The sequence below is a fragment of the Periplaneta americana genome, chromosome 13, assembly GCF_040183065.1.
Source record: "Periplaneta americana isolate PAMFEO1 chromosome 13, P.americana_PAMFEO1_priV1, whole genome shotgun sequence".
Classification (NCBI taxonomy): domain Eukaryota; kingdom Metazoa; phylum Arthropoda; class Insecta; order Blattodea; family Blattidae; genus Periplaneta; species Periplaneta americana.
In genome coordinates, this window is record NC_091129.1 from 86,118,356 (window position 1) to 86,134,132 (window position 15,777).

Here is a 15,777-nt window from a genome sequence, read left to right on the forward strand (position 1 = left end):
AATGAATTACTTCAATAACAATTAACCTGAATGCCGGTATACTTGAGTCAACTAATAATAATAATAATAATAATAATATTAATAATAATAAACTGGACTTTTGTCCAAACTTTCTGATAACCATGTAGGCCTACTATGATGCAGTTGAAACAAAAGCGAACGAAATTAGATGTTAAAGAATGGAGATAGTATATGGGCTCACTCAAAATATAAACAAATATTTACTACTGTGCATATTCAAACATACAAAATTAAAATTTCATAATGCTGTCAGAATGTGTATATGGAACAGAAACGTTAATTTTGAATAGAAAAACAGATAGGCCTATAGAAAATATTTGACGAAAAAGAATGCAATGTCATAAGAAAAATTTGAGGCCCAAAAGATATAGCTGAGCAACAGAGACTCAGTAAACAAAAAATGAAAGATATACACATACATTCATAGTGACATTAGAAAACGAAGGTTAAAAACAATAGACAAACTTGGAAACATTACTCAGGTAATTTCAGTGAAATTGATGTAATACTTGATATCTAAACAAAGATTTTTTTCTTTACATTGAACAATTTACAGATAGGGAAATTAAAAAATGCAGGATATTAATAAGAATAATAGTATTACATTTTATGTCAGGAGCAATGTTATTAATTTATTTACTTATTTATTTGGTTATTAATTTATTTATTTCCTTATTAATTAATTTATTTTCTTATTTATTTATTTTGTTTTTAATCATTGTTCATTGTGAATTGATTAGTAGACCGATCTATTGAACCCTTATTTAGGGCGGCTTTTGTTATTACAATTATCTATTTATTTATTTATTTATTTATTTACTTATTTATTTTTTTAAATACGTAACGCTAATGTACTCCATTGAGTGTTACGATCATTTTCCGTAAAAACTTTGTTAAGGAATGAAATAATTTCGTTTCATTGAGATACCCTGTGTTCCGAGAGTACGATAGATAAATAGAAACTGAATAAACAAAGCAACAAATTTAGTATGAATGGACAAGCGAGTAAACTTATTAATAATGGAGTGGAGAATTGCTTGAATAAATTAGTATTTTATAAGAAAGTGTGGATAAGTAGGCCCAGTAGAATGAATCGAAGAAAAATTGACGAATGAATGAATGAATGAAAACTTCATGGAGAAATAAAATCTTGACTAAAATAACTCTTAAGTTATACAAATTAATGAACCTTTAAATAAACGAAATATTACTAAGTATATCAACTAATAAATTAATTTTAAGAAAAGAATTTTGGAATGAAAGACGTAGTGTAAAGAATTTCATATTAATGATATGAAAGTATTTATTCCACAATTTAATTATATTTCTTCTATTTATTTAGCTAATCATCTATTTATTTTAAATATATGTTACAACAGAAATAGGGTTAATTTATGTTACTTACATAAAATGAACACAAAATACAATGCAACAAACAGGATACAATAAACGAAAATTGCACAGTGAAAGAAAAACAAATAAAATAATAGGCTACATACAGCCGCGGCGAAAAGGCGACTCACGAGCACATTGTGGCTCGCAGTGCATTTCCCTTGCTTCCTACCTACAACCCCCATCCTCTAACTCACTGGAGTAAACTCCGTTCCATTTGTATTTGTCTCTGATCTGCGAGTGGCGTACCGTCGCAATGTCTCTCTCGAAACCATGTAGACTACCTCTATAAAAACGAAAGTTTCAAGTAGGATGGGAAGATGCATTTATTTATTTATTTATTTATTTATTTATTTATTTTTTTTTATTTTATTTTTTTTTTGGCAATATGATGACAATATTAAATGTATGATTTGTTCACAAGTATTACGAGGAAAACGGTTGTATAACATAAAACGGCATTATAAGTTACTACATATTACTGATGAAACATTAAAAGGTTAAGTGTTATTATTATTATTATTATTATTATTATTATTATTATTATTATTATTATCTCTATACGTCGATCCTTTTTCAGCAGATGTACGAATAATGTGGTTAGATCTTCAATTTAAACTCACAGATTTACTATGTGATGCTAAATGAAAGCTAGATGTAAGGACTTGACAAATGTTGAACTTTTCAAATCTTTGGCAAAAAATAAATATTTGAAGCATCGTTCTTTCGCTTGCTTTGTTGAAGCCATGTTCGCTACAACTTACGTTTGTGAAAAATTATTTTAAACAATGAAAATAGTAAAAATCAAATTTAGCCTAGATCATGACTTCGTGATCAACTGATCAACTACGACTGGCAGTAAGTGACATAATTCCTGATTTTGAAACTCTGTCGCAGAGACATTCTGAAGACAATTAATTTCAGGTTGTGATAATGTGTCCTATGGTTTCTTGTTCATTTCTTTCTTCGTTACACATACTAAACATTAGTTTGCAGCCTTGTACTGTATATAATTTTATTTAAGTGCTTGACGTAAGAAAAATGAAAATCCGCTAATAAGTCAGACAGTTGTTCTATTTCCCCTTCGGGTGTCCGCCTCCCTCCACAGGTGCTATGCACGTTGCAGCTTACACAGTGGCTCGGGGCACGATGGCATTTTCGACACGTCTGGGCTACAATAATGACAAAATATGGGTGCATATATAAATGATGAAAGATCATAATAAGGAATGAATAAATAGATAAATGATAGAATTAACTAATGAAAATATGAACGGAATAATAAATTAGAAATTAATGAATGCAAAATATAGGCTAACCAAGGAACAAATATTAATTAAGAAAATCATAGCCGAATTGAAAAATTCACTGCAAGATGAAGCCAACGGAAGTATAATTTATGAATGAAACATTTGACGACAGTGGCAAGTAAATGCGTGAAAGGCAAAAAAGAATGAATGAAAACTAACTGTCGAATGATGGACTCAATTATTTAATTAATTAATTAGAAGCACTTACATCAACACTGATGTTCTGAAATAATGTTTACACCATACAAAATATTTTATAAGGAAAGGATCACAATTCGATTTAGTACATAAAAGTGACTATCAACTTCGTTCTATATGGACTACATGAGTTTTGCGTATCCTACAGGCCTATTTGCATCGAAAACTGTAACTATTCTCATTCCGACTCGAATCGGAAATGCTGCTTATGTCACAATGGTTACGAAACTGAGTAATTAGTGTATATATCTTGTAAAACTTGTTCTTTTGAAAAGTTCATTTTGAGTTTTACAGGTTATTAAGTACTAGTTTGGCTGGAATCACAAGCGGAACCGTGGTTGAACTCAGCAGTTTTGGGATTCTCAAACGCATGGGAAACACCAACGTTAGTTGTAATCAAAAATGTATGCAATACGTCGAAGAATTGCGTTATCACTTCTTGCAGAAAACAAATTATCGTTACCGCATTATCATTGTTTAAAAGTTTAAAACAATTTCGCTACGTGAGTAACCGACATTGACCTACCTTGAAATTTACTACCAAGTTGTTCAAAGTAATCTATTTCATATTTCTGAAAATGAGTCACAGAATAAACAAAAAGTCTTGACATTGAATCTCAAAAGAGAAATAAGAATTAAGATTTGAACCACCAAAGTAACCGAAACTAGCCATAAATATTATTTTACAACATCCTGTGCATAGTATCGTATTAGCCTACATTATACAGGGTGATTCACGAGTATTTACCATCCTTTACGGAGCTTATTTCCAAAGACATTCTGACCAAAAATGTCACAAAAAACATGGGTCCTGTTCTCAATATTTACAGAATTACGTTTCGTTATTGAAACGCATTGTTGTGAACCCGTGATGTTGGTCAGCGTGCAGTCAGCAGCCATCGCTAGCGCTACAGAAATCAAAGGTTACGTAGAGTGACGAGTGCCGTTCACAAGCGTGCAGCCAAGTGTGCTCAAGCGGACGGCGACATTTTTTAAAACGTGTTGTAAACTCTCCAAAACTGTAAATTAGGATGCAAAAATTAACTGCAAATAAATAAGTCGGTGGAAGTGGTGTGATTCATATTGACTGTTGTGATAAGTGCATAAAATAATGTAATTTTCTAGTTAAAAATAGAAAAAGACTAGTGGCTTGTGCAGCAAATGCTGCAAAGTAAGTTCATTAGAAGTTCAAATTAAAATTTTTCAAATTTATTTCCAATGAAGAATAGCAGACATTTTGAAAGTTATTTGCTTTCATAATAGTGAAACATGCTCCCTCTGAATGCTTTTTATGCCAAATACATTTCCTTGAGCCTATCCATCTTCATTTCGTGAGCTTCAATGCGAAAACGCAAGTAACATTGTTAGGACGATCAGGGAATTTTTCATGTGGGAGTAATGCAGTAGCTATTTCAGGTCATTGCGGATTATAGGTGAGAGTTAAGAAAATTTCAGGTTCGATTAAACCAAAGAAATATGAAATTAATTTTGATTTAGTTTTAAGACGTAGCTAAAATAGGAAGCATGACTCATTACTACCTAGGAAAATTAGAGAATTACACATATAAATATCTACATCACACAGCCATTAAATATATGAAAAAACTCACATCACTTGACTAATAACTATAAAAATATTTCATTTTTAATAACAATATTTTTACCTTACGTAAGTTTTATAGTTTTCAGTAAATTATAGAGATAAAGATCTAATTTAAAATATTCTTTCTCTGCGTCTACTTACATAAAATCTCAAAAGGTTTCACTTTCATATCATCAATATAGCATTGATGTGTGTAATTAGTGGCATTAACTATAATAATATTTCATTTTTAATGGTAATAATCTCATTAAACATTCTTAAGTTTTGTAGTTCTTAATATCCAATACACAGCTGTACTCGGAAAACTACAGACCAGAGAATCAGACCTGTAAATTATTTTTATACGCCATCTGAACTCTAAATATGTCAGCAATCCTGCAGATCATGACCTTCGTGTAATAGTCTATTGTTTATTGTAGTGTGTGTTTTGTTTTATTCTGAAAAGCCATATTTCTCAAAACTGACGACAGATGGATTTTGGAAAATACGAAAATGATGTAGGAAAATTGACATTTCACTGAAAGCTACTAATTTTCTGAAATACTTTGGGTTCCAAGCTTCAAATTGAGGAGTCATTTATTAAAATCCGTTCAGCCGTTTTCCCGTAATTTCCATTACCAGTTAAAATTATATATATATATATATATATATATATATATATATATAGATGTCTGTACGAAGTAACTAAAGAGATTACTTCATATAAGTATTTAGCTTCACAATACTTAAAGATTAATGTTTTTGGTCCTACAGAATTTTTATTCTCTAATATCAATTCATAATACTTGCCAATTAAGGAAGTGATACTTCTGAGTGATTCATTCTCTATTTGCATTATTCTTTTACCTTCAAACTAAAGAAAAAACGTATTTTACAAACAACTTTAAATTAATATAACTATGAAAATATTGAGAATAGTAACTATGTTTATATGACATCTTTGCTCAAAAAGTCTTCAGAAATAAACTCCGTAAAGGACTGTAAATCCTAGTGAATCACCCTATATATGTGTGTGTGTGTGCGTGCGTGCGTGTGTGTGTGTGTAAAATATAATCTAGGCAACACACACATAGGCTTCTACGAAAGGGCACGTCTCTCACTGAAAACACATCATTCTCCATTTTTTCCTACTTTCCGTCTTCCTCTTGGTTTCCTCCTTATATAAATTGACCATCGTTATTATCCTGAGCAAGATTAATCAAGTCTCTATCTTCATATCCCACTACCCTCACATCCATTTTATATTATCCTCCCATGTACACTTAGCGGCAAAAAGAATGGGCCGACTCTTGGTCGATAGAAATGCTAAGTTATATCGCGCGGTTCACTCTTGTAAACGTAACCCACTGCAAGGCATTGCTGTGGTGTCTCTTGATTGAAAGTCATCCGTCTATAATGTAATAAACCTTACGAGCAGTGTGTGGTCCAGTGGTAAGAAGTCTAACATCCGTGCCAGAGGTTGCGAGTTCGCCTCCTGGTACGGTAAAATTATTATTATTATTTTTTTTTAACTTTTACTTAATTTATTAGTTTAAATGTGAAATGGCATTTGTTAACAAACTTCGTTATGCCCGCCTTGTAAAAATATTATTGCCCATCATCTGTGGGCTATTAATAGGTGAGACTTGGCCTGTATAAACAAAAATACTTGTTTCACATCCTAAAAAACGGACGCATATCAAACACAAATTAATTAAATTAACAAAAACAAACAATTTGTTAATATATTAAGAAAACAGGGCAGTGGTGGGGACTAGCATCTCGTCCACAAACCACCTGCGTCAACATCTGTCCTCATTATGCGCGGCATGGAGTCCACAAGATTATGAAACAGGTCTAAATTCTTAGCCATCTTCTCCCTTGCATCTAGAACTCTGTCCCACAATTCCTCAGGTGTCCGAACGGGTGGTTGTTCTGCCCAATTTGAGCGTAGGATCCTTTTGACTGCAGCCCACAAATTTTGAAACGAATTCATATCTGGTGAATTTGGAGGTCAGTCGACTGGATCGACATCACGCCTCCTCGTAAACCATCTTTGAATCCGGTTGGCGGTGTGTATCGGATGATTATCCTGCTGGCAGAAAAGTGTTCCTTCTGGATATCGTTTTCGGGCGAAAGGGATCATTACATTTGCCAAAATGTGTTCGTAGACTTCTGCCGTAAACAGACCGTGGATGCATCCACCCCAACACGCGACCCTCACGCGAAGCGTGTCGGTGGTCATTCATACAATAAACTAGGGCAGTACTATCATTTCTCCAATCAAAGTCCTGTCGGAGAGTAGCATACACAGAATGTTACTGGAGACAATTACCTGGTCGGAGAAAATGACATTTCTCCAATCGAAGTCCTGTCGGAATCAGGGCAATGAATTATTGTTTCTGTGCCATCTTCAAGCGTAATGACGAGACAAACGTTATATTAACAGAAAGCAGTATTGCTTGAAAGAGAGAGGGAGGTTTATTATTTATTAGAGTTTGGGCATATTCTAAGACATATCGCCACATAATTATAGCTTTGCGAGACACATATGATGGCAAATTTGTAATAAAAAATAGAAGATTGGGTGAGATTCGAACCTTGAGCTATTAGTACTAACGTGTTCAATATATCAATGCCGTAACAACTTACGCTACTGCAACTGTTTATATCAGTTCGGCATTATATATGGATTTCCTGTTCATATTCGCTCCGGTCGATTTTATATTCATCAATTTTATTATTATTTCACTCTTCAAGGGCCCTGGTGTATCTAGAATCAACCCGCCATTCGATTTTATTACATATTTTAGCCTCTTAAACAAAATAAAGCAAATTTAAATGGTTTAATTATGTGTTACCTAGTGAACTATGGCGTTGACGAGACGAGCATGCGCAATGTATGTCCCTGGAACTTAGAAATTGTCGGCCGGACCATTCTTTTTGCCGCTAAGTGTACGTCTCGGTCTTCTCAAAGGTTTTTTCCTTAATGATCCTAACTAACAATTTATTTTTATGTATAAGTTTAATGCTCAACCAGATTGATTCAACATCATTTGGTTTCTGGCAGACCGGTACAAAATCTCCATAGAGGATTTAAAATTTACAAGTTTTTTTACAAACATTTAAATGTTCCCAATTCATAATAGAATTTTCTCGTTACAAATGATACACTGAGGTGATGGTAAAATACCCAGTTTATATAAATATTCCGCCAGGCAGTCGTGTCTTGTGGCAATCCTTTGGGCAGCTACAGTCTCTTTACGGGGGTGATCAGGAATTATCTCTGACGTGTCAACAAGACCAGCCTATTTCTTGCCATCACTCTTTATTTGAAGATCTCAGAGAAACTCATTCTCAAACGGGTGGTTAACTCGTTTCAAGTTGTGATAAGAAAGTTGGGAGGTCGTCCGTAACAATATTTCAGTCCCCATTTTTGCTAGGGAGTCGCGATCTCATTCCCTGAAGTACCAACATGCGAAGATATCCACTGGAGGGCAACGACGACTTCTAACGCTTTGAGTGAGGCAAGGGATTTTCTGATCTCGACAACTCTTGATGTTACAGGATGAGGGAGAGATGCCACGGCCTAAATGGCATTTCTGGATTCGCCCATACGTGCTACATGACTTGTCCATCTCAATGTCTGGATTTATTGTTTCAAATTATGTCATATGAATAATACAATGCTTGAAATTCTACGTTATGTAACTTCCTTCCTTCTCCTATAACTTCATACCTTTTAGTCCCAAATGTTTCCTGAACACCTTATTCTCAAACTCCCTTAACCTCTGTTCCTCTCTCAAAGTGAGAGTCCGTATTTCACAACCGGTAAAATAACTGTTTTATTAATTTTAACTTTCGTCTTTTTGAGAGCAGACTGGATAACAAAAGCTTCTCAACCAAATAATAACAGCATTTCCTATATTTATTCTGCGTTTAATTTCCTCCCGAGTGTCATTTATATTTGAAGAGTCCACTGCAAGAATGATGGATATCACTTTCTTGTCGAAAATGAACCAAGACGGTCAATGCATAGCTTAAGACATATAGAATGTACATACAGAGTTATATGGCATTAACACTGATAGTCATTGTCCAGTAATGATCGGAAAATCACAGTTAAGCTTTGAGCGCTAAGCATTTCAAACTTTCAATTGCATCTCCTGAAAAATGTATTCCAAATGACATCCATCATTCTTGCAGTGGACTCTTATTTGTTACTGTCGCTCCAAGACATTTGAACTTTTCCACCTCTTCAAAGGATAAATTTACAATTTTTTTATTTGAATTTCGTACTGTGTTCTGGTCACGAGACATAATCATATACCTTGTCTTTTCGGGATTTACTTCCAAACCTATATCTTTACTACTTCAAGTAAAATTCCAGTGTTTTTCCTAATAGTTTATGGATTTTCTCCTAACAAAATTCACGTCATCCTTATAGACAAGCAGCTGATGTAACCATTTCAATTCAAAACTCTCTCTGTTGTCCTGGACTTTCCTAATGGCATATGCTAGAGAAAAGTTAAAAAATAGATAATAATCTATATTCCAACGCTAGCAGTGAGCCAAGGTGAGCGAGAATGTATTCTTCTTGGATAAATGTTCAGCAGTAAAGTATACAAAGTTGTCACAAATTGAAGCTTCAATTCAACAGGCTGTTACACAATCAGTTAAGAAAGTGTCAGATGGATAGGCCAACACTGTCTGGAGACTATTCGCCTCGATAGTTAATGAGAGAGTTTTACTGTGGAAGTTTTTGATTTTTAATTTTATGCTCTAGTATTCAGACAAAAGAAGAATTGCTAGCTCTATAGGAAGTAATGAAGTGCGATAGACTTATGAGACTTATGTCGTCCTGACGTTATTAATAAATTATTTTCTTTTGTGAGGGCTTTCTCGGAAATAGAATACAAATCTCCATTGCTGATTGAAGGAGTTCTAATTTCCAAAACTCTAATGCAGCTTACATTTCGGGTACCGATTCATTCATTCGAACATTCTCCAGTCTTTCCTATTTTCTGCATATGATCCATATATGTATCTTAATGTCATCTGTCATCTGATACCTTCTCCTGTTCTCCATTCCTTACAGTGCATCCTTCAACAGGCAGTTTCTTCTCAACCAGTGACCGAGCTAATTCCTTTTCCTCTTCCTGATCAGTTTCAGCATCATTCTTTCTTCACCCACTCTTTCCAACACAGCTTCGCGTCTTACTCTGTCTGTCCATTTCACACGCTCCATCCTTCTCCATATCTATGGTGTTGTGGAAGAGAAGGCCTGATGGCCTTAACTACACCAGAACAAATAAATAAATAAGTAAGTAAATAAATAAATACATAAATAAATACATAAATGAATGAATAAATAAATAAATAAATAAATAAATAAATAAATAAATAAATTAATAAATAAATATCCAGATTTCAAATGCTTCTATTCGCTTATCTTCACTTCGTCGTAATGTCCATGTTTTTGCCCCATACAGTGCTACACTGCACACAAAGCACTTCACTAGTCTTCACTAGTTCTTTCCCCAGTGGTCCGCAGAAGATGCTCCTTTTTCTATTAAAAGTTTCCTTTGCAGTTGCTATTCTCCTTTTGACTTCTTGGCAGCACCTCATTTTACTGCTTATAGTACATCCCAAGTATTTGTAGCTGACCACTTGCTCTACTGCCTCATTTAGAATTTGCAAGTATGCCTTTTTTACTTGTCTTCCTATGACCATGGTCTTAGTCTTGTCGACATTTTTCATTTATTAACAATTAAGAAATATATACGGTAGTGGCAAAAACCTTGTAGCTGATTTCAGAGCCTTGTCCACTCCAGTGCGTCATTAACCTCGAAGAGTGCCAGACAAACTGTCAACTGTGAAAAGGGACTTTGTTTCCTGTTACATTTATTCCTGGCCCATAGTGCGGCATAGATAACACAATCTTTTTCTCTATTATCTAATACAAAAGTTATATTAAAATTCATTCTTACATCTGTTAACGATTTGATCAATGTATATATAAAACAATATGTCTGTTAATAGATATATATATATATATATATATATATATATATATATATATGGCACTTTTTATTTTAATTATTTTTCACATTTATTTTATTTGTTATTTTATTTTCATAATGCAAATTCTTTATTGCTTTTACTAGATTCTGAGCATAGATTTTCTTTATATTCCGAAATTTGTTTCAATTCACTGTATCAAAATTATTTTTCGTAGACTCGAACAATATTGGATATCGTCGCTGATTTTATGAAACCCCCTATGTGACAGTACAGAGCATATTTTTTTTCAGGAGGAAAAAAGGAATTAAAAATCAATGGTACTACATAATAATGTTAGATAATTCGGTAGACAACGCTGGTGAATATGACGGACATCAATGACATTAATGAGGATCAGTGTAGCACTATTTACATTTAATTACGGTACTTTTTCTTCCTCATTAAAAATTATGCTCTGCTCTGTCACATAGGAGGTTCCTTAAAATCAATGACGATACATAAATATTGTATTTCAACATTTAAAAAAACACCACAAATTTCACAATTAGAAAATAAATTCATCTAATATCCGACCCTTTACTATATCGTTAGCGATCCTCGGCTAATTACGTCATACCTGCCAGATAACTTTACATGCAGCTTTCGTTGAAAGACATAATAAAACCGAATTGAAGTGTTTATCCTTTGTAGATGAAGGAACAATTACGAACGATATGCATTTCTATTGCTGTTTTTGGTGAAGTTTAACTTAGCAGCACCCTAGGAGTGGAGTTCAGCGTTTTCCAATATATTAAATACCTGTAGAAAGTTAGTCCCTGTGGCTGAATTGCCTTAAATGCTTCTTATTTTTGTGTGAATAACGAAAGAAAATATTTGTCAAATACATTACTTTTCTTATATCATCCAGTGTAATTCAATATAGCGCATAATTATATGATACTATATAGTTCACTTATCTTACCTTACATAGACTTGAGTTACAGTACGTCTAGAATGGAAAAACATAGCTTCTTTTCCGTATATTTGTGTTGACATAGGCAGGTTTTCCGTTTCTCTAATTCATTATGCTCGCTTCTGCAAACTTACCTAGAAGAGAAAGAGAAAAAAGTATGTGAAAAGATGCCGATGTATATGATTAAATGTGACAAGTTTCATAAGCAAACAAGCTTAATTAAGAAAATAAATATTCTATTTTAATATCCTCACTAATTACATATTTATTTCTACATTCGTAAAAAATTTTTTTTCTCTTATTAAAATACTGATATGGGATCAGTCATATCATTGTAAGAAGGAGAAGTGTGTGAAAATGTTATTATTCACAATATGATTTTAATTTCGCAAATACACATTCGCAATTGTCCATTTGAGAAGTGTATTTTGTGTCACACAGTATGATGATCGAAACCAGCGTTTCTCAAACCATGGTCCGCGGACCACCTGTGGTCCTCAACGTCTGCCCTTGTGGTCCATCAAAAAAGGCAGAAGAAAAAATAAAATTCAAACGAATTGCATATCACTCTATAGCTGAAAATCTCAGAGTTTTGAAATGACACGTGACAATCGCCTTTCACTTTTTCTCCCAGTACTGACGTTTTATGAAATTTATTACTCTATCCGTCTACTGAATTCCCACTTTACTCTCAACAAAAGAGGGATTTAAAGCACAATGAATGTGGCGTTTCCCTGCACATCTGGCGCCGCACCTGTAACCCAGCCAGGGACCACCCGAATTCATAACAGAGGACCGAACCTTTTCATGTATTGTGGCTTACTTAATAGTTTTGCCGATACCCAGTCTGCACATTGAAATGGTCACGTACTGTACGTCGTACACCAATAATACAACTCTGAGGTCACAATTTTAAACTTATTATCCAACCAAATATGACGAATTTTCATGAGTTCGTGATCACTTTCATTGCGATATTGAAACTAACAAACTTTCATTGAGTGAAAGAGAAGAGTTAATTGAACTCTCGAATGATACCGGACTTAAAATGAAATTCCAAGCGGAAGGTACGGTTTAATTTCTGGACCTCATCACAAGTGAAAAGAGAATATAGTGAACTGTACAATGGTGCTTTAGAGATTATAATTTCAGTTTGCTTCTACGTATCGACTCTATGTATGTGCCGATCTCCGACTTAAGCTTACCAGCGTACGTCCAAATATAGAACAACTGTGCAAGAATCGGCAGGCTCATCCATCTCATTATGTGAGTACCGAGATTTATTTATTTTTAATTAATAAGTTAAAGATTATTCAAACTCTAATAGCCTTGAATTATTAAAGAAACAGAAGTGAATTTTCATCTATTAACATTAGATACAAAATATGCTACAAAAATGATAAATTTACATTCGAAGAAAAGAAGAGTAATGTGGTCCTCGGAACTGTTCTGACTTAAAAAAGTGGTCCCCACTTCAAAAAAAGTTTGAGAAACGCTGATCTAATATATTAGTTACTATATTTTTATTTTATTAAATAAACTTAATCAATGGCAATTTATATATTGATAATTCTATTTTTTTTTTTCACTTAAAGTGTACTTCCGATATATTTTAATAGGTAATTCAGAGGCCAATTCACATAGTTGTGCATTACTTTACAAGTTTCGCATCTACTATTCCCGGTCTTCCTGGCTTGTTTATAGCGAGGATATTGAGTGCATCTTTAAGGTAATATTTTAAATGTAGGAATTAAATCCATAAATTGCATTCTAGTGCTCCCAACATGAATCTTTACACGAGAGAGGCTGTGTACGTTAATGGGTTATGTGTCCTTTCAAGAATGGGGAAATTGGAATCCGATTTTAATTAAAGCGCATTTATCCTTTACTCTAAAAGATTTAAATTTTCCTCTAGCAAGAATAATTAAAATTATAGCCTACTGAATTCAAATCTTTTACAAAACCCTGCGGAGCTTAAAGCTTACGCAGGTGGTATGGCTTCGAGTCTTGGTGGGGTTGATAAGGTTGCGGTTGGGGGTTTTCTCCGAGTTCTCCCATTTCCCGACGCTTGGCATCGACATTATTCTGTTATTATTTCCTATCATTCCCCGAACGCCGGCTGGCGATTAACAGAGGTAGGTGTGGGGACGAGAGGGTTTACTTGCTCGAAACCTGGATACGCAGCGAACCTCGATGTAATGAGCAGGTTGTTTTGGGAAAGCACTTGGTGGAATTTGTGCCTAATACGTCTCCTAGGTCCTAATGCCTCTTCCCAATTATACTACAAAAGAAAAATGCTTCTCAATCTAGATTTTAGAATAAATGAAGTATCATGAACCAGGATTTGTATCATTGTGGTAATAGCACAAAATTAGAAAATATCTGATTGGTTTGCATTCATTTTCAAATATTGTGCATATTGTTTTTCTACGATACAATCTTCCTCAACAAGTGATAGGGATTAGATTATCTGTAATGTCGTGAACAGTTTGTTTCGGTGCTGTTGTGATGGTATGTAGGCCTATACATATTCTCAAGAGGTTTTCATTAGCATGCATGGTAAATTCCTTTATTTTAGAGGATAATTCATTTTTAATGCATAAAACGATTCTTCTGTTCTAACATTTATCTTCTTCCTACTAAATTTTCAACGAAACAAATTATGCTATGAAGAAATGTGTAATTCGTTTGATACATACATTCACAGTACAATATCGAGTATGCTAAATTCGCTAGGGGCGATTTCCTACGTCCTCTCTTCGGAGGCGACAGAACTGACAGGACGGCGAACATCATCATGAAATGCATTGATGTTATCCAAACAACAACAAAAATAACAACAAGTCTATTAGTATACGTTTTGGACAAACTCGGCAGCATTATTCAGGTAACCAAACTTATATCTATTTGATACAGGACAGGATGACTAGAATGAGTGTGTGAGTGAGTGAGTGAGTGAGTGAGTGAGTGAGTGAGTGAGTGAGTGAGTGAGTGAGTGAGTGAGTGAGAGAGTGAGTGAGTGAGTGAACGAATGTGATGCCCTGGTGAATAATGGCGGAACTAGCGATTACTTCGAGAGAATGAAGAATGAAAGTAGGTCTACATGTTTGCTAATGAGTACAATAAATGCACCATCTGAAGAATTCATAGAAGAGCTAATGAAGGTTTGAAAGAACAAGTCACTGTAACGGGTACCAATGAACAAAACACAATGAGAATTTAAGACTGAATACAGAGACAAGCACATTTTATTTATTTATTTATTTATAAATTTATAAATTGATTTATTTATTTATAAATTTATAAATTGATTTATTTATTTATAAATTTATAAATTGATTTATTTATTTATAAATTTATAAATTGATTGATTTATTTATAAATTGATTTATTGATTTATTGATTGATTGATTGATTTATTTATTTATTGATTTATTGATTGATTGATTTATTTATTGATTTATATATATATATATATATATTTATTTAATTATTTATTCATTTATTTATTTATTTATTTATTTAACTAGCTAGCTAGCGAGTACAAATTAAAATTATAAAACAAAAATGTTTCTAGCCACTACTGTAAGGGACAGACTCGTGTACGGTGTGGCCTTAGGATAAAAGGAAACAGAAATAAGTAAATTAATGAACAAAAGTATAACTGCCCTTCTATTTCTCAAACGAACCGCAACGAAGAGCCAGAGAATAAAAAATTATAGGATGTTAAGTATTCACTTATTAATTGCCGGTATTTAATTATTTAATTCATTTTAATTTATAATGAAAATGACCCAAGCATGTACATCTGTAGAACTGCTATTAAGCTAAGGAACTGTCAGAGCACGGCTCCTTACTGTAAGAGTTCTGGAGTAATCGCGGAGTGAAATGAGACACTGAGGAGTGATTGTTCACGACAGTCAGTTTCGTTTAGAGTTTGTAAGCGTGTTGAAATAGCTTACTATTCGGTTCTGTGTTCAAATTGTTAGAATTGAATCTTCTATATTAAAAACGCCCTAAAGACAATTTAGTTCGCAATTGATTTATGCCCACAAATTGCTATTCAAGAATGAATTCTAATGATTTATGTAGTTTGAATTCAAGAAGCCACTAAATTTAAAGGAGCGCGCGATAGCGTCACGGTTAAGGCGTAACACTACATAGCCGGAAGGTCGCGGGTTCGATTTCCGATGGGGTCATGGATTTTTCCATTGACCTAATCCTTCCAGCCGCACTATGGCCCTGGGATCTATTCAGTTTTAACAGAAATGAGTACCAGGGATATTTTCTTGAGGGTG